The sequence below is a fragment of the Eumetopias jubatus genome, unplaced genomic scaffold (assembly GCF_037043125.1).
Source record: "Eumetopias jubatus isolate StellerSeaLion01/CBP00866 unplaced genomic scaffold, mEumJub1_p1.0 scaffold_8, whole genome shotgun sequence".
In the NCBI taxonomy this organism is placed as follows: Eukaryota; Metazoa; Chordata; class Mammalia; order Carnivora; family Otariidae; genus Eumetopias; species Eumetopias jubatus.
In genome coordinates this window covers 29,684,552-29,705,116 of record NW_028274814.1, presented here as the reverse complement: position 1 = coordinate 29,705,116, position 20,565 = coordinate 29,684,552, and the positions used below count along the sequence as shown (strand labels likewise).

Here is a 20,565-nt window from a genome sequence, read left to right as displayed (position 1 = left end):
TGGCCCTACAAGATGCTCCAGGTTCAGCTTGCTGATTTCCTGCCTGAGTCCTAGAATCAGCCATTTCTCCAACGAGCGATGGTTCCTTTTCCTGGGGAGTGGTATTAGGAACCAAGATCTGGGCACTGGGTGTGCTCATTGCTGTTGGGGTGTCATTGCCTCCAGGCCCTCTCAGCTGATAGCATGAGGAAATATATGTGTGTAGAATAACCTGTGTATATGTGACCATTTGTGTGTATATTAAGGTAAATATGAATCCATACTGATGTCTCCAACTCTGATCCCTTGCCCCCTGGACTCCCACTGTCTGCCATCCATTTACTTGATTGCTTCAGTGCCAGTATATATTTATAGCACTTCCAGAATGTTTAAGCCATATCCTCTGGGAAACAACTTTATCAACTAGAGTAGAGTGCTTATGTATAGTTCATCATGTGTAGTCTTACAGACTTCACTCATTTCCAGTTACTTAGGTCAACACTTTATTCCCCACCCTGACTTTTAGTAAGGTGGTTTTTTATGTCTGTAACACATTTGGATTTATCTGTCACATTCTGCATTTCACCCTGGGGTCCTCCAATCTCCTAAATGAGTTTTTAAATTTTTATATATACATTAAGGTTTACTCTTTGTACTCTGAAGTCTTACAGGTCTTGACAACGGCTTAATGTTTGGGGTTCACCATTACCGTATCACACGGAATGGTTTCACTGTCCTAAAACACATCCCTGTGCTGCACCTGTTCAAATCCCTCCCCTCTCCCATGCCTGGCAGCTTCTCTCTTTATTGTCTCTATAGTTTTGCCTTTTTCAGAACACCCTCTAATTGGAATCATACAGTATGTATGTATGTAACCTTTTCATACTGGCTTTCTTCCCTTAACCTTGTGCATTTGAGATTCATCCATTCATTCATATCTTTTTGTGGCTTGATAGCTTCGCTTTCATCAGTGACTAATACGTCATTGTCTGGATGTTTATTCCTTCCCTTATTGCGGGACATCTTGGTCATTTCCAGGTTTTGGCAATCACAAATCAGGTGCTATAAATGTTGGTGTGAAGGTTCTTTGTGGACACAAGTGTGGACATTAGTTGGGTAAATCTCTAGGAGTGTGATTGCTGGATTGAGTGCTAAGACTGAATGGTAAGACTCTCCCGTCTTTCCAAGTTCATCCCAGACTGGCTACTTTTTTGGAGCATATAAACATTCTCAAATCTCTCCCTTCTGTAGGGGAAGAAAGTTAAACTCTTGAATTTTTAGCTCACTCTCCTACTCCCCAGTGCCCAGCCTCTTCTTTCACAGCCCGGCTTCTCAAAGAATCACGTGCCCTCCATGGCCACCGGCTGACTTTTGATTCCCCACCCCCTCTCAGTTCAGCCCACACTTAAGGAATGGGGTTTGTAATTGACTACAAATCAGACATCTGCCGCCACCAGACCTTCTCGATTGCTCTGTTAAAGATCACCTTGAGCCACTTCTAAAGGGGGTCTGCGCAGTTCTCCTCATTGACCTTTTATGGCATTTGACACGTAACCACTCCCTTCTTGAGGCCTGTGACCACTCTTCCTGTTAGTGTTTGCCTTTATCACTCACCCTCTCCCTGGGTGATTTTATCTGCTCTCCTGGCCTTTAGTTTCTGCAGTGACTAACACACATCTTTATCTCAGCCAGTCATTACAAAACTTGTGATCTGTATCCAACTGCCTATTAGACGTCCCCCTCCCATCTGAAACGTGCTCAAACTTCACTTGCTTTTCCCCTTTCAAACCTCCTGCTAAGCTCTCTAACTTGGGAAAAGCATCGCCTAAGTCAGGAGCCTAGGCACCATCTTAGATTCCTCCTTTTCCCTTCTGTCCCAACCCCGTATGTAATTGAGACCTGTCGATTTTATTTATTTTCTGTCCTTCATATTAACCCAGGGGAGGGCCTTGATTTCAGAGCCTCATTCTCTTGCCTGGAATGGATGGTAGTCTGTCTCCAACCAGTCTGATCTTTTTTTTCTGATCTTGCACTCTTCTAATCTGATCTTGCACTCTTCTAATCTGCCAAAGTCATGCCTTAGCTGTTCCGGGTACACCCAAAGAAAAGAATCTTTGGTCTAGGCAAGCCTCGGCTCTGGAAGCCAGTAAGCTGGGGAGTTCTCCCTGACGGACCCTTGAGCTTCCTTATCCCACCGCACCTTCACCTCATATTCCAGCAGGTAGAAACATTGGCAACTTGTTTTGCCTGGAGAATTGACCCTTTCCCTGTATTCTTCCAACAATTATCCCGTACCTGGTGAATGACTACTCATGCAGGGCCTATTGGTACCACAAGCCTTACGATGGAAAGCAGCAGCCCTCTGCTCTGTACCTCTCCTGAGGTACCATTTTTAACTGTGTGAGCTGGGTCGCTTCTGGTCTCTGCCTCCTTATTCCCAAATACATCCTCATGAGGCTACTTTCCACCAACCCCCCTCCACCGCTCCCATTCTTCGCCTTTCTCTTCCTAAGCACATGTCTAAGAATAGTCTGAACTCAGTCTCCACCTTCTTAATTTCCATTCACTTTCCAGCCCACTACAACTTAAGGAGTAAATCCAGAAAAAGATGACATGGACCCAGCACAGAGAGGGAAAAGCAATCCCTGAGATGACGGGGAAAGAAGGCGTGGCCCGGTAGCTGTGCAGAAGGCCTGGAGAACTCGGTCCCTGTGGGGGCGGGAAGACGAGGGCTCTCAGAAGAACATCTCCAGGGGGAAATGGAAGGCTTGGCCCGGTAGCTGTGCAGAAGGCCTGGGGGAACTCGGTCCCTGTGGGGGCAGGAAGATGAGGGCTCTCGGAAGAATGTCTCCAGGGGGAAATGGAATACTCTGACTCACTTCCAGGAAAAACTTGACTCAAGGAATTCCAGGAAAAGTTGGACAATAATGAAAATGAACCATGGCTTAGCTGAGAGTAATATACAAAATGTGGCAACACTACAAATACTCATTTCTGGTCATTTTTTTTTTTTTAATTTTATTATGTTAGTCACCATGTAATACATCATTAGTTTTTGATGTAGTGATCCACGATTCATTGTTTTCGTATAACACCCAGTGCTCCATGCAGTACGTGCCCTCCTTAATACCCATCGCCGGGCTAACCCACCCCCCACCCCCCTCTAAAACACTGTTTGTTTCTCAGAGTCCACAGTCTCTCCTGGTTCATCTCTCCCTCCGATTTCCCCCCCTTCATTTTTCCCTTCCTTCTCCTAATGTCCTCCATGCTATAACTTATATTCTTATATATATAACTTATGTTTATACTTATATAACTTATGTTCCACAAGTAAGTGAAACCATATGATAATTGACTTTCAATGCTTGACTTACTTCACTTAGCATCATCGCCTCCAGTCCTGTCCATGTTGATGTAAAAGCTGGGTATTCATCCTTTCTGACGGCTGAGTCATATTTCATTGTATATATGGACCACATCTTCTTTATCCATTCATCTGTTGAAGGGCATCTCAGCTCCTTCCACAGTTTGGCTATTGTGGACATGGCTGCTATGAACATTGGGGTGCACATGGCCCTTCTTTTCACTACACTTGTGTCTATAGGGTAAATACCTGGTAGTGCAATCGCTGGTTCGTAGGGTAGCTCTATTTTTAATTTCCTGAGGCACCTCCACACTGTTTTCCAAAGTGGCTGTACCAACTTGCATTCCCACCAACAGTGTAAGAGGGTTCCCCTTTGTCCACAACCTCTCCAACATTTGTTGTTTCTTGCCCTGTCCATTTTTGCCATTCTGACTGGTGTAAGGTGGTATTTCAATGTGGTTTTGATTTGAATTTCCCTGATGGCTAATGATGATGAACATTTTTTCATTGTCTGTTAGCCACGTGTATCTCTTCTTCAGAGAAGAGTTCATGTCTTCTGCCCACTTTTTTAGTGTTGAGTTTGGGAAATTCTTTATAGATCTTGGATACCAGCCCTTTATCTGTAGTGTCATTTGCAAATATCTTCTCCCATTCTGTGGGTTGCCTCTTTGTTTTGTTGACTGTTTCCTTTTTAATGTGCAGAAGGTTTTTATCTTGATGAAGTCCCAAAAGTTCATTTTTGCTTTTGTTTCACTAGCCTTAGGAGATGTATCTTGAAAGAAGTTGCTGTAGCCGATGTCAAAGAGGTTACTGCCTGTGTTCTGCTCTGGGATTTTGATGGATTCCTGTCTCACATTGAGGTCTTTCATCCATTTTGAGTTTATCTTTGTGTAGGGTGTTCGAGAATGGTTGAGTTTCATTCTTCTGCATGTGGCTGTCCAATTTTCCCCACACCATTTATTGAAGAGACTGTCTTTTTTTCCATTGCATGTTTTTTCCCACTTTGTCGAAGATGATTTGACCATAGAGTTGAGGGTCCATATCGGGGCTCTCTGTTCTGTTCCATTGGTCTGTATGTCTGTTTTTGTGCCAGTACCATGCTGTCTTGGTGATCCCTGCTTTGTAATATAGCTTGAAATCGGGCAACGTGATGCCCCCAGCTTTGTTTTTCTTTTTCAACATTTCCTTGGCGATTCGGGGTCTTTTCTGATTCCATACAAATTTTAGGATTGTTTGTTCCAGCACTTTGAAAAATGTCATTGGACTTTTGATCGGGATGGCATCGAAGGTATAGATTGCTCTGGGTAGCCTAGACATTTTAACAATGTTTATTCTTCCGATCCATGAGCATGCAATGTTTTTCCATGTTTTTGTGTCTTCAATTTTTTCATGAGTGTTCCTTTACCTCTTTGGTTAGGTTTATTCCAAGGTATCTTACGGTTTTTGGTGCTATTGTAAATGGAACCCTTTCTCCAATTTCTCTTTCTACAGTTGCATTGTTAGTGTATAAGAAAGCAACTGATTTCTGTGCATTGATTTTGTATCTTGCCACATCACTGAATTGCTGTATGAGTTCTAGTAGTTTGGGGGTGGAGTCTTTTGGGTTTTCCACATAATGTATCATGTCATCTGTGAAAAGAGAGAGTTTGACTTCTTTGCCAGTTTGAATACCATTTATTTCTTTTTGTTATCTGATTGCTGTTGCTAGGACTTCTAGTACTATGTTGAACAATAGTGGCGAGAGTGGGCATCCTTGACGTGTTCCTGATCTTAAGGGAAAGGCTCTCAGCTTTTCCCCATTGAGGATCGTATTCGCTGTGCGATTTTCATAGGTGGGTTTTATGAACTTGAGGAATGTTGTTCCCTCTATCCCTATACCCTGAAGAGTTTTAATCAGGAAAGGATGCTGTATTTTGTCAAATGCTTTTTCTGCATCAATTGAGAGGACCATATGGTTCTTCTCTCTCCTCTGATTAATGTGTTCTATCACACAGATTGATTTGCAAATGTTGAACCACCCTTGCGTCCCAGGGATAAATCCCACTTGGTCGTGGTGGATGATCCTTTTAATGTATTGTTGGATCCTATTAGCTAGGATGTTGTTGAGGATTTTGGAATCCATATTCATCAGGGATTGCGGTCTGAAATTCTCCTTTTTGATGGGGTCTTTGCTTGGTTTGGGGATTAAGGTAATGCTGGCCTCATAGAATGAGTCTGGAAGCTTTCCTTCTGTTTCTATTTTTTGAAACAGCTTCAAGAGAATAGGTATTATTTTTTCTTTGAATGTTTGGTAGAATTCCCCAGGAAATCCCCGTCAGTCCCTGGACTCTTGTTTTTGGGAGGTTTTTGATCACTGCTTCAATCTCGTTACTGGTTATTGGCCTATTCAGGTTGTCAGTTTCTTCCTGTTTCGGTCTTGGCAGCTTATAGGTTTCCAGGAAGGCATCCATTTCATCCAGGTTGCTCAGCTTATTGGCATATAGTTGTTGATAATAATTTCTAATAATTGTTTCTATTTCCTTGGTGTTAGTCATGATCTCTCCCCTTCCGTTCATAATTTTATTAATTTGGGTCATTTTTCTTTTGGATAAGTCTGGCCAGTGGTTTAACAATTTTATTAATTCTTTCAAAGAAACAGCTTCTAGTTTCGTTGACCTAATCTACTGTGTTTCTGGTTTCCAATTCATTAATCTCTGCTCTAATCTTAATTATTTCTCTTCTAACACGTGGCTTAGGCATTGGTTGTTGCTTTTTCTATAATTCCTTAAGGTGTAGAGTTAGTTTGTGAATTCGGGATTTTTCTATTTTTTTGAGTGAGGCCTGGATGGCTATGTATTTCCCCCTTAGGACTGCCTTTGCACTATCCCGTAGGTTTTGGACCAATGTGTTTTCGTTCTCATTGGTTTCCATGAATTGTTTAAGTTCTTTGATTTCCTGGTTGACCCAAACATTCTTGAGCGGAGTGGTCTTTAGCTTCCAAGTGTTGGAATTTCTTCCAAATTTTTTCTTATGATTGAATTCCAGTTTTAAAGCATTATGGTCGGGGCGCCTGGGTGGCTCAGTCGTTAAGTGTCTGCCTTCAGCTCAGGTCATGATCCCAGGGTCCTGGGATTGAGCCCCGCATCAGGCTCCCTGCTCGGCAGGAAGCCTGCTTCTTGCCCTCCCACTCCCCCTGCTTGTGTTCCCTCTCTCCCTCTCTCTCTCTCTGTCAAATAAATAAATAAAATCTTTAAAAAATAAAATAAAGCATTATGGTCTGAGAATATGCAGGGAATAATCTCAGTCTTTCGGTGTTGGTTGAGACCTGATTTGTGACCCAGGATGTGGTCTGTTCTGGAGACAGTTCCATGTGCACTTGAGAAGAATGAGTATTCTGTTGTTTTAGGGTGGAATGTTCTATATATAGCTATGAGGTCCATCTGGTCCAGTGTGTCATTCAAAGCTCTTGTTTCTTTGTTGATTTTCTGCTTAGGTGATCTGTCCATTGCTGAGAGTGGAGTATTGAGGTCTCCCTTACAATTAACGTATTGTTATCAATATGACTCTTTATTTTGGTTAACAGTTGGCTTATGTAGATGGCTGCTCCCATATTGGGGGCATAGATATTTACAGTTGTTAGATCTTTTTGTTGGATAGACCCTTTAAGAATGACGTAGTGTCCTTCTGTGTCTCTAAGTGCAGTCTTTAGTTTAAAATCTAATTTGTCTGATATAAAAATTGCTACCGCAGCTTTCTTTTGAGGTCCGCTGGCATGGAAGATGGCTATCCATCCCTTCACTTTCAGTCTGGATGTGTCTTTAGGTTCAAAATGAGTCTCTTATAGACAGCATATGGACAGGTCCTGTCTTTTTATCCAATCTGCAACCCTGTGCCGTTTTATGGGAACATTTAGGCTGTTCACGTTGAGAGTGATTATTGAAAGATATGAATTAATTGTCATCATGTTGCCTGTGAAGACCTTGTCTTTCTCGTTTTATAGAACCCCCCTTAATATTTCGTGCAGGGCCACTTAGTGGTCACATATTCTTTCAGTTTCTGCTGGTTTTGGAAGCTCTGCATCTCTGCATCCATTCTAAATGACAGCCTTGCCAGATAAAGTATTCTTGGCTACATGTTCTTCTCGCTTAGTACCCTGAATATGTCTTGCAAGGCCTTTCTGGCTGGCCAGGTCTCTGTGGATAGGTCTGACGTTATTCTGATGTTCCTCCCTCTGTACGTAAGGAATCTCTTCCCCCTAACTGCCCTTAAGATGGTTTCCTTGGTTCTAAGATTTGCAAGTTTTACTGTTACATGCTGGGGTGTTGGCCTGTTTTCCTTGATCTTGGGAGGGGTCCTCTCTGCCTCTAGGACACGAATGTTTGTTTCATTCCCCAGATTAGGGAAGTTCTCAGCTACGATTTGCTCAAATATACTTCTAGTCCTGTCTCTCTCTCCACCCCCTCAGGGATTCCAGTAATTCTGACATTAGAATATTTCATGGTGTCACTTATTTCTCTGATTCTATTTTCATGGATTCTGAGTTGTTTTTCCCTGGCCTCCTCTTTTCCCTTTTTATCTATTAAATTGTCTTCCAGGCCACTAATTCGTTCTTCTGCCTCACTTACCCTAGCTGTGAGATTATCTCCATTAGATTGGATCTCAATTGGTAACATTTTTAAGTTCGGCCAATTCAGCTTTCATTTCTGTCCTTAGAGACTCTATGTTGCCATTAACTGATTTCTCCATTCTAGCCATTGTCTTCACAATTGCTAGCCTGAATTCCATCTCTGACATCTTGGTTATATCTGCATCCATTTGTAAATCTGTGGCGTAAGTCATAATCTGAGTCTTTCCTATTTTGGGGGTTCCTCCTCCCTGTTGAGGGAATGTATAGAGTCCAAATTATTGACCACAACCCAAGCAAGATGCACCTGTTTTCTACGGACCTTAGGGTTGCTGGCCTCTTGTTTTCCCAGCCTGTCTTCTGGGGCAGGGGCCTGCCGTGCTGTTACTCAGGCCACCATGTTTGGGCAGAATTGCCATGCCCCCTGTGGCAGGGGGATGGGCTCAGTGGAAAACATTTTTGGGGGGCTTTTGTTCCCTGGCAGTTTTCTGCGTCTCTTCTGAGAGAGCAGAAGAGACCATTTCCAACCCTCAGCCTCAGAGCAAAGAGATCGCAGTCTGTTCTTCAGTGAGCTCTCCAGGCCACACGGTCTCCGTTTCTGTCCATGCTGCTATAAACTGCAGCGTCCTGGGTTTTCGCCCCTCCACAGCACCCCCAGTCCTGCCTCCAGGTCGGGGCACCTCTCTGCCCTTTGTGCCTCTAAAACCGCCAACCACCCACAGTTCGCACGCGCGACCCCACTGCTCCAGGTTTCCACCTAACGTCCTTTCCCCGCTGCTACCGATCTGCGAGTCTGTGGCCCGTCCTCCCCAGCGCGGGAGGCTATCGCTCACCAGCGGTGTAGGATCCCCATGGCCAGGCTCCCTCCCGCTGCCGTTTACCCTCCAGTATCTGCCCGCAGAATCATGGTTCTCTGCTTCGCACCTCAAAACCAACCGCCTGCGATATTCTGTTTGTGAAGATCTGGATCTATCTTCCTACATCTCAGGCTGATTTCGTGGGTGTTCAGAGTGGTCTGGTAGATATCCAGCTCAGTTCCCAGGATGGTTGGAATAGGGTCCCCTACTCCTCCGCCATCTTTCCCCCCCCCCTAGTCAATTTTTTAAATGCTGCTCTATGACTAACTTGAAAGGATGAGTAGAGGGCGTAGAAAGGCTAACTCCGCCATTTCCCAGGAAGTCACCAGATTGTTAAAATTCTCTTTGACTCCCCCACATTGGATATCTACGCTGGATTCTCTGTCTTCATTTTCTGGATTTCCTCCCTATTTTTGGTGGGGCTTATCCTCTAGTAGTTTCCTGAGAAAAAAGACTTGGGAGATACAGTTTTTGAGGCTTTGCATCTGAAAATATCTTGATTTTTGTCATCATACTTGATAATTTGGCTAAATCAGAATTCGTGGTTAAAACCCATTTTCCCTCAAGAACGTTAAGGTATTGCTACATTGTCCTCTTTCTTTAGTGCTGTTGAGAAAATGAATATCATCTTTTATAATCTGTCTCTCTTCTTTCTGGAAGGTTTTGTGATTATGTGTCTTGGTTTATATCTCTTCATTTGTTAGGTGTTTGGGACACGTTCAGTCTGGAAATCCATGTCCTTTGAATTCCTATCCTGGAAATTTTTCATGTAATATGTGATATTTGCTAACTTCCTCTCCTTCCATCATTACATCTTCCTTCATTGTATCTCATCTGGAGCTTTTATTAGTCAATTTGTTCCTGAATTGGTATTTCTGTCTTTTCTCTCATATTGCTGACCTCTCATCTAAGGCAATAAAATACAGAAGTGGTTGAGTCCTGGACCAGAACCTTAAGGGTTTAGATGTACCTGAATTATGGAACTGCATGTGTTGTTTTATTTTTAGAAGCAGTACCTTATAAAGATTTTCACAGCTTTTGAGGAGCAATGAATTTAATAATGACATTTTATATAAATGCACATATACCAACAATGTGGGAAAGTTAGCAGTTTCCTTCTAGAAGTATATTCCTCTGTTATTAAGATATAAATATTATTTGCTAAATAAAGAGACATAGACCTTATTCCGTGAAATGCGATTTAGTAAGTTTCCTTTTTCAGTTATCGACTGGACATTCACAAAATAGATTTTACTTTTTAAAGGTAACTGAAAACTTTTTTAAAAAGCGTGAGAAAGGGAAATATTAGGGAAATAACTTACATGAGAATGTCTTGGGTTCATACAACTATGATAACAAAGACAGTGTTACTACATTATCATCCCTTTTGAAGGTATATGGCTTGTAGATGATTTAAATGTTTCAGGATACCAGTGACTTCCAAATTTGGAAACAGCTGGGTCCTTCTCTTTAGCAACCGCCTTTTTCCCCTCCTCTGCACTATCAAACGATATAAAAATCCTTCTTACTAAGTCTCTTGTATTATCCTCTTCCTGCTGTGTCCCATCTAAGCAGTGAACACCTGATGTTTTCAAGTTTCTCATAAGCCAAGGCATTGTCGCCTGTGGATGGGTTTGTGACAGAGCCTGTGGGTGGGTCCGTGGCTTGCTGAAACCAGAGCGGACGTGAGGGGAAGACGTAGGTCCACAAGAATGGAGTTGCTAAGAGAATTTTATTACTGATCTATCTTCAAAAAACCAGAAGGAACAAATAGAATCAGAGTCTGATAATTTAGCAAACAATCTTAACCTAGCAAAGATACACTTTGCAGTTACTTGCAGTACTGTTCTTCAGGCTGTAATCAAGAACTAAGAAACAAAATCATGATGACACTGAATCATTTGGAAGCAAGCAGATGGCAAGTCAACGAACCATCGTAGGCAAGTATAGATATGGGTACTTCATGAGGGGCCAGCTGTATTGAGTCATTCTGATCTGAATTTTGCATAATTCTTACCAAAATTCTGGTTGAAAAGTAAGTTCAGGGCTGTTATTCCTACTCTGTTTTTATTTTAATTTTCCGAAATAACATATGCACATAATTATAAAATCCACTAAGTGCTCAGAGGCTCGTAGCAAATTAGAACAGCCCTCTGCTTCACCAGCCTTGTTGCCTAAAAGAAAACACATTCAACTCTAATAAATGACTTTTTATGACATTTATTTCTCTTTCGAACTCATTGGCTCATAAGCTATTTCTTATTTGTAGATGTGTTTCTCGTGATTTTCTGTTACAGGAGAGGAGGATTTAGCTCTCGTATTCCAGCTCCTGTCTCATCCCTCCCTCCAACTCTTGTTAACTGTTTACATCAAAATTCTGTGTTAAAGCAGTAGTCCCTGCAAACTTACTAGGACATAAATATGACTCATGCACGATCCAGGTAGTATATTATGGTTATTTTTTAATATAACCTTTGAGTTTTCTAGAGTTAATAATAACTGCCCAGTTTTAAAAATGGTTTAGTGTATGTACCTATTTTAAGATTTTTCTAATTTCTCCTTTGGTGTTTATCTGCCATTTAGTATTTTTCTCCAGGTCAGGCATATCAGTGAATCTATGGATTTTGGGGCGCCTGGGTGGCTCAGTTGGTTAAGCAACTGCCTTCAGCTCAGGTCATGATCCTGGAGTCCCGGGATCGAGTCCCACATCGGGCTCCCTGCTCAGTGGGGAGCCTGCTTCTCCCTCTGACCCTACCCCCTTTTTGTGCGCTCTCTCTCTCTCTCTCTCAAAGAAATAAAATCTTTAAAAAAAAAATCTATGGATTTTGTATTTTCCCTGGTGTCCTCTTCCCCAATCTGGCCTGGTCACTTCCTAGGCCTGCTGCACGTTGCCATCTCGACACTTCCCTTGGCTGTGTTTCATGTTGGGCCCTAATTTTCAGACTCTCCTACCTTCTACGTTCTCGCTTTAACAGGTTACATCCTCCAGGCATTAATGTAATTGAAAACTGAGGGATGAGTGGAGTCTCACATACAGTGTTGGAAAAGGAGAAACGTGACACGTCCATTCTCGTCAGTTCACTGTTGCTGCGACAGGGGGGCATCGAGGGATGAGGCTGACGGCGGAGACTGTGTGCCCTTTAGGCTGACACCTGGCCTTTACGTCATGAGGAGAAGCAAAGGGCAAGGACCTCCTACCTGGTTAGCTTGACGTGGCGGCTGTCTGAGTGCAGCTCGGGCTGCCGTTGCTTCTGTTGCAAGTCGGTGCAAGTACAGGTCGGAAATCTGAGCGTGAAGAAGGCCTCCTTGGGTCTGAAATACACTCCCGGGCAGCACTCTGAGGTTTGTTTCTGGGGTGGCTTGCACAGAATGGATGGGTCAGGGGTGCATGGAGAGGGGCGAAGGGTCCCCGGGGGAGGATGGAACAAGAATGAAGGGGAGCCCCTGTATCAGGAAGTGAGCTCTGAGTAATCTTGTTGATCAGTCAGTTTTCCTGCTCTGCCCTCATCTGGCATTTTTTTTTTTTTTTTTTTAATCAAATTGTGAGGAAAAGTGGTCACAGAACAGGGCTGGGTCTCAGTGGGCAGTGCTGAGAGGAAGGTTCTGGGCGGAATCAGAGTGGAGTTGGTAATAAAACTGCCTTGATCTCCTATAAATCAGTGGAAATCGGCCATTTGCCATCAACATTTCCAGTTCCTCAGTGGACAATGATGTCAGAGCCTGATGGAAAAGCAGTGCGTTCCGCACGGTCAGGCCTCATATAACAAAGGCGACCCAATGTAACGGTAGCTCTGTCAGTTTCCGGGGGCTGCCCACAGCGAATTACCACACCGGAGGCTGCAGACGGAATTTGCCGCTTTCACAGTTCTGGAAGCAGCAATTCTGAAATCCGGGTGCCAGTAGGGTGGTGCTCTCCCTGGAGGTGCTCCAGGAGGATCCTTCCCTGCCTCTCCCTGGCTCTGGCAGCTGCTGGCCATCCTTGGCACTTTCTGATTTAGAGACTTAATTCCGATTGTCATCACATGACATTCTGTCTCCATGTCTCTTCTAAGGACACCAGTCATGCTCACCCTACTCCAGTGTGACCTCATCTTGACTCATTACACCTGCAAAGACACTTTCTGAATAAGGTCACATTCTGAGGTATCAGGAAGGACATAAATTGCGTGTCTGGGGCGGGGGGTGGTGGGCAGGGGGAGACACTATTCAACCCAGCACAGTAGCTTCAATGAGAGAATGCTTTTGTCGCTTACAGAAAAGTTCCAAGATAAGCATCCAGGGGTGGCCAGGTGAAGGTATCGGGCACGGGAGGCTGCCTGTCTGATGGCTCCTCAGTCATCCTCAGCATGCGCCTTCCACTTCGTGGTCTGTGAAGGCTGCTTAAGTTCCATCCATCACGTCTGCCTTCCACCTTCAAGAAGGAGAACGGGGGAGAAGGTTTCGCACGGCCCATGTCAGGTGTCCTTCACACCGCAATGCAGTGTTTCTGCTTGTATCACATTGGACAGACCTTTGTGGATGAGGCTGGCGACATAGCTTTTTTTCAGACGGCTTTGTGTCCTGCTCAAACTTGGAAGTTCCCTTTCTGCGGAAGAGAAAGTGGATGGAGATTAGGTGGGCAGCCAGGAGTCTTCCACGGTCGGGGTGGCCTTGTCCTGCTTCCCCACATTATGTGGAGTAAGTGGATTCTTAAGTGAATCGCCAGAAGTTGCTGCGTTTAAGTGACTCTCTAAATGTGTGGATAGTGTGTTCTCTCAAAAACTGATGCATGTTTGTAGGACTGAGAAACAGCTAAAAAAATTCGTTGTTTTTTTTTTTTTTTAATGAAATCCAGAGCTACTGCATTACTGTAGAAACTCAGGGGGAGTTATGATGCTTAACGTCTACCCTTAGTGCAAGCATATGACTATTACACAGCCCCGGCCTCCCCTGGTCCGCAGAAGTGAGTCGCCCTTAGCGTCCTGCATCCGGGCCACAGCACCTCCGTGCGCCCCTTCCGCCAAGCCCTTCCCGCGTGTGCCCACCGATTGTCCGAAGCTACGGACGCAGGGTCGCTGCCGCAGCCCATCGAGTCTGCACGTTCTCAGAGGAAACAAAAGGGAAGACCTCTTTCTGGCAGAGACACTACCTCTGCGAAAAATAAAACCTCTGGCCCCGGACGGAGTCTTCAGGAGGCCGAGCCAAGGACGGAGGAGGGCGCTTCTCTCACCGGCCGCCACCGCACATCTGCCCTGGTCCGCCGAGTCATCCTCTCGGCCGTGACGCGCGGTCTCGGAGTCAGCGCGCGGCTGTGCCCGCCCGTCCCCAGTGTGCCCGCCGAGCTGAGCCTCCCGGCGGCGACGGGCCTGTTCTCCGGCACTCCTTCTTCACGGTTCCATCTGCTCCTCGGCCTCAGCAGCGCGCGCGGCCGTCGGTGCCCCCGCCCCGACGTCCTTGCGCGCGCCTCGGGGAGGCGGCGGCCCGGCGGCGAGGGCACGGTCGGGCCTCAGCTCCGCGCGGGAACGTGCGGGGGGAGGGGCGCGGGGGCGCCTGCGGCCGTCACGCTCCCGCCTCGGCGGGCTCCCGTCCGGCTCCGCGTCTCCTACGGTCCGTGTCTCGGGGCCCGTACGTTCGGAACGGCACGGCATGGGCCAGGCTGGCCTCCCCACCGCAGAATCCCTCCTTTTCCCTCAGGAAACATAAACGGACCGTTTCCTCAGACTCTCTGTAGGCTTCATAACGGACGGTGGCCGGTAAAACTCATGAGCGCGCGCTCCTCAACAGCAAGGCTGGTGTATAATTTCCGCGCCCGGCGCCCTCTCCCCGACTGTATTCGCTTCATAAGCCCTGTATGCAGCAGGGGAGGCCACGCTTGTCCTCCAAGCCGTCCCACAGGCGCGTGTTTGCCGCCACAAATAAACCTCGCTCCCACAGGTCCTTGCGCGTTTCCCCAGCCACGCCCCCAACGCCGCGTGCGGAAGAGCGGGGCCCCTCCCGCCAACGACTGACGTGCGGGGCCGACCCAGAAGCAGTCTCCAGAGACTGGAGCCCTGGCCCCTGGGTGGTGCCCTCAGACCCACCGGCTCGTCGGTCCCCCCCCCCCCGCCCCGGAGCGAGCCGATCTGTGTTGAAATAGCTCCTCCCCCCAAGCGCGGAAAGCGGGGCAAGAGGCTGGAGCAAGATGCCGAACTCCTTTAGGAAGCGAGTCGATCTGGAAATACTAGGTGAGGAGGGACTAGGGCTCTAACTTGCTTTTTTCAGTGTTAAAAGATGCCATCTCCCGGCCTGTCTGATAGAAGGCAGTATTTCAGCCAACTCGTGATTCGGTTGTTGACAGGTTGAAAAAAATATCCGGGGCAATTATATATTTTTATACCAGCTACCCCTTGGCGATGTATTTCTCAAATGCTTACCATTCCATTAGGCACTATGGTAAATTAAATAGTATATCCGATGTCTCAAAATCGTGTTGAAAATCCGGCTACGAATACGGTTCTAAAATATGTAAACAATAAAGCTAGTAAACAGGTGTAATCGCCCCCCCCCCCAAAAAACACATCCAGAGCTTAGAGGGAAGGTTTTTCCCCCCCTGACTTCTAGAGCCATATTAAAATGAAAAATTCCGAAGCATGAACACCTCAGCCACACAAAACTCCAGAGGTTTAGTACCTGGCTCCTCGTACTCAGCCAGGGGTGGATGACCCCTTCGGCTCCGAGCCCTCTGCAGTGTCCAGTTCTCCCTCCAGCCAGCCGGAGAGGGGCCACGGAGTGTCCCCAGTCGGGTGGAGAGATGTGACACTGAATTTCGGGTGAATCTTGGGAATCTGAAACAGGTCATTTTAGTAACATGGTTTAAAATCCGTAGTCCAAGATCGGTGCTTGTGTGAACATTTGCTCTAAGTCTTCAGGGCTGGGATATAAAGAACTTCAAATATCCCACAGAGATTGCTTTTCCCAGCCATCCCCGGGTCATTCTGAACAGGACTGAAAGGCCTTCGAATCCCCTCCTCTCCGTACAGGAGCTCCGTGGGAACAGGCATCCCTTTCCCCTTCTTTCCACACACATCCTCCGCTTTCCAGCACGCAAGTCATAATTCCGTTTAATGAGATGAATGCAGAAATATCTGGGGTCGGCCGCCTCGGTGGCACGTCTGCCTCCCGCTCGGGTCATGACCTCGGCGTCCTGGGATGGAGCCCCACATCGGGCTCCCTGCTCGGCGGGGAGTCTGCTTGTCCCTCCACCCTTCCCCTTGCTTGTGCTGTCTCTCTCTCTCAAATCAATAAAGAAGACTCTTTTTTAAAAAGGAAATATCTGGGGTCTTTGAGGGAAAGCTTTTGCTTTACTGGTCAAAGGGAAGGATGTAACTGTGCTACTTCTGTCCCCATTCAAGCTTGCGTGCCGTGCACCTCATGTCTGCAGACGCAGCGTGTGGTCGGACTGTGGACAAAAGCCCACTTGCTGCGTGGCTGGAAGAGAACACCAGCGACTCATTGCACCTGCCCTGCACTGCTTACCTCTGGACTTCTCATGTCAGAAAAAGAAGCCCTTTCTCGTTGAACTCACAGCCGACCCGAGTTTCTGTTACTAGTGGGCAGAAGCATCCCTAACTGAGAGAGAATTTGGTATCTGAAAATGCGTGGCTCCCAGGATTATTTTTTAAATTTTAATACAGAGCTTAGGAGGTATTGCTTCTTTGTCATTGTAACACGTTTACTAGGCATTTTTTCACGTGCCAGGCACTGTGCGAGACCAGTGACACAGGAGGAACAAGATGTATTTGGAGTCCAAGCCACACAGAAATACGAGCACGTATTCAGCAAAGGTCACTTTGTGATAGACTGACTCACTGATTTAACAGTAACTGTTGGTTATCTACAGTGAATCAGGCTCTCGGAGCCGAGGCTACAAAGACAGATGGATGTCCTAGCTCAATGCTCTTAGGAGCACAGCCTTCCAAACATCCGTCCTTCATCCAGTGAATGTTGAGGAATGACTGCTAGGTACCAGGCCGGCTCAGGAGCTCATGTCTTGAAGGAAAGCATCAGTCAGCAGGGTTACAAAGTTGCTCCACTTTGGGGTAGTACATCATACGTTCCAAACTTCCAAACGTTGGATTCAGGGGCAACCAAACAAAGGATGGGGGGCACACCAGCATGAATGGTCAAGGCTCTCTCCCGTGGGGGGCGAGGTGCTGCCGTGCGTGCTGCCAGCCTGCCTGTCTCCCTCTGCCTTGTCTCGCGTGTGGCCAAGAAATGTCCCCCGGTCAGGAGGCCAGCGTCCTTCTCAAGCCCCATTTCCTGAGGAAGTTTGCTGTGTGATCCGTGCCCGGGTTTGCAGCAGGCTCGCCAGGGCCCTTCTTCTCGATCTGCCCTTCTGCCCCCCCGGTCAGCGAGCTGTCACGTCAGGACCAGGAGGTGCCTCAGTCACTTTACAGTTGAGAAGGGAAGCCCGCGAGTCAGCCGCAGAACCCAGGTCTCCGGGTTCCTGGCCCTTCTGCCAAAACTGTCCGTGGTTCTGCTTCGGGGAGGCCCAGGGGGATGAGCTGCTCTTCTGCACTGGGGTTGATGCCCCTGCTTCCCGAACACAGCTCCTTCCTTCGGGAGCCGCTCCTGCCAGCTCAGAGCGCGTGGTTCCCGCGGGAGCCGCTCCTTCAGGGCCTCCGTGGTGGCGGCCGGGGGGAGCGGGGTGAGGCCCCGGGCGCCACCGGCATCTGCCCTCCGTCGCGCCCCCGCCCCGCGGAGGAGGCCGGAGGAGGCCGGGCGGCCATGAGCCAACGAGGTGACCAGTGGAAAGAAGAGGCAAGAGACAGGCAAGGTCCTGGCTTGTACCGGGGGCCCTGTGCCCACTGTTCCCCACACAGGCCATCACCTCTCCCTGTGGTTCGGCCTTTCGTTCCGAGTCGCATCAGCTTTCTTCCAGATGACTGCCCTTTGGCCGGAGCTCCTTTGTGTCTGCTATCTGTCCTTTCGCACTAAGAGTGCCGATGACCTCCACGGCTACTAGTGAAGCACACTTACCCCCGGGACTGCGATTTCAACTCTCGCCTTTTCTTTAACCGTCCACATGCCGTCCTCCCCTCTCGTCCTTAACTGTCCTTCCGTCTGCGCAGAGGCCGGGCGAGGCCCGGACACAACCACAGGATGCCCCCGGAACATGACACCATCTAGAAATTCATTCCCCGGCTAATTCTTGAAGCCATCTTTAAGCAGCAAGGGCCTCGTAAGAGCTTCAAAGCTCTTCTCAGACCCCATCTGGAAACTCCCCAGCAACAGACCTATAATTTAGCTTTATTTTTAGTTTTGAACATGTTATTGCAAAAATAACCCACAATTCAGAAGGTCTGGGAAACCCTTATTCCGTTGTGTGTTTTCTGCTGCCCTAATCGGGGTCTCTTTGGTCGATAAGTAACCTCAGTGCCTCGGAACAGGGTAATGACATAATTGTTTTCCTTATAGACTCCCTTTCTTTTAACCGTGGAAAAGTTTCTATTTAAGTAGAGGAATAGGAAGCAAATTAAACTCATACTTTTGATATTTGGGGTTAAGTTAGGTGACCAGTATCTATTTGGCATTTTAAGAACTTGTAATTTTAAGAGAATGTGGCAAATGTGAGTATCCAGTGCACCGACCTTGTAATCCCACTTTAATACATATATGTCTGAGTAATTGATGTGGACTCATGATTTGACCTAAAAAGGTGCAATGGAATTTTATGAAGATTGTAAGCAATATGGGAACATCTAAAAGAACCTAAGATTCACCATATTTAGATGGTTATTTGGGAGGGCTTGTGAGCAAACCAAAGTGTTCTGAAGTATAAAGTAGTTCATAAATGCCGTTTTAAATTGAGAAAGTAGTTGTTTAAATAACCAAATTTCTACGTGGGACCAGTCATCAAGGTTCCCCTTAACAGTGACTGTTAAATTTTACTGTATTTTACATGATAAGGGTATAAGTAGAACAACGCAGTTTTAAGTTAAGCCTACGGAATACCCCAGATCGTGAATTTGGATAAAATGAGTGTTAAAAAATAGAAATAACTCCAAGCAGTCTTTCGGATATATAAAAGCCACCCTTCAGTACAGTAAAAATCTATGCTCCTCTAACTTTACAGGTTCTGTGTTCTCTTTTAAGCAGTCATTTGGTCCTCACGTTCGGCCAACAACTAATATTCTCTGCATTTTACAGGTGGGGAAACAGAGGCAGAGGAAGGCAGAAATGGGCAGAAGGAGAGCCGGTCACGAATCTCCCACCAGCTCCCGCAGCCTGGCTCATCCACCGTTCCATTTGCCTCTAAATTGTCCTTATCACGGGTTAAGTGAAAGCCAGCCCGTGGTGAAGACTTGCCCTTTTTCTCTGGACGTGATTATGTGACTAATGGAAATCACAGCAGCTCTTCGTGTTCCTCTCAGAAGGCAGCAGCATATTCCGGGACCCTGACGGGGGTGGGACACCACCACTTGGCCAGGACAGTTGAGCCTGATTTCTGGGAAGGAGGCAGCCTGGCTCCTCAGCCATAAATAGGTTGTTAGGCGCCTAAGTCCGCTGAGGTTGGGTGGCGCTCGGTTCCCAGCTAAGCTAACCCTCTGAGGATGGTGACTTCGCGCCCGCGGGACACTGACCAGGGAGAGCAGTGAGAGCAGCGGCCCTGGTCAGAAGGCCTGCAATGAGGCCTCTGCTCTGTCCTTGTCTGGCCGGGCACCCAGGGCAGGCCAGCTCCCCAGCTGAAGCCAGCCTGGCCGGTGGTGGAATGCAGCGAACGCGTGCCCCTGCAGCCGTCAAACATTTGTCAGCGCCAGGAGAAAACAACAAAAGGCCTGGTCATATACTGGCCCAAGAGTGAGCTGCCTGAGAGCAGCCTGGTGACATTCTGGTCATTTCGGGCTCTGATGTTTTCAGTGGCTCCCCCCTCAATGCCACCCCAGCCCTGGGCTCAGCGGCCATCAAAGGCCCGGGTTACGCCCTGTGCCCAGCTCGCGGGGGCCCACCACTGGGTTTGGAGCCTCGCTTCCCCGACCCTGTCCTTCTGAAGAAAGGGGTAGCTGTCCCCGAGGAGTGTCAGGAGCTGGTCAGCCTCAGGGCACACATTCCCAGCTGCGGCAGCTGTGGGGGCCTGCTGCCTACAGAGCGGAGCCACAAGGACCGCTGAGCAGCAAGCACAGTGGCGTGCTCCGGCCGTCAGAGACATCGAGGACTAGAACAGAATCTGTCCCCTAGAGACGAGACCCTGATTTCTGAAACCAACTGGAAAGAATTAATTACACTCCATCCCAGTCAGGGCTGTACGTAGGAATCGGTTTAAACAGGAGGATTTTTGGAGGGTCCTTAAAGCATTTTTTTTTTAAATTTCAATTCAATTAATTAACATATAGTGTATTAGTTTCGGAGGTAGAGTTCCGTGATTCCTCAGTCTTATGTAACACCCAGCGCTCGTCACATCCTGTGCCCTCCTTCATGCCCGTCCCCCTGTTACCCCATCCCCTTCCACCCCCTTCCCCTCCAGCAACCCTCAGTTTGTTTCCTATGGTAAGAGTCTATTATGCTTTGTCTGCCTCTCTGATTTCGTCTTATTTTTTCCTCCCTTCCCCTGTGAGCCTCTGTTTTGTTTCTTAAATTCCACATATGAGTAAGATCATATTATTGTCTTTCTCTGATTGACTTATTTCGCTCAACAGAATACCCTCTAGTTCCATCACCGTTGTTACAAATGGCAAGATTTCATTTTTTTTGATGGCTTATTATTATTATTGAGGATTATTAGGGAAGGAGGAGACCCTCTCTGA

General features: G+C 47.0%; 1 long non-coding RNA gene across 1 annotated transcript; it reads left to right on the top strand.

Annotated features, from left to right (window-relative positions):
• Positions 1 to 14,387: 14,387 nt before the first annotated feature.
• On the top strand, positions 14,388 to 20,419 carry LOC114217772 (uncharacterized). The gene is made up of 3 exons (XR_003611045.2): positions 14,388 to 15,006; positions 16,174 to 18,211; positions 18,971 to 20,419. It is a non-coding gene; the product is annotated as an uncharacterized LOC114217772 (long non-coding RNA).
• Positions 20,420 to 20,565: the final 146 nt, after the last annotated feature.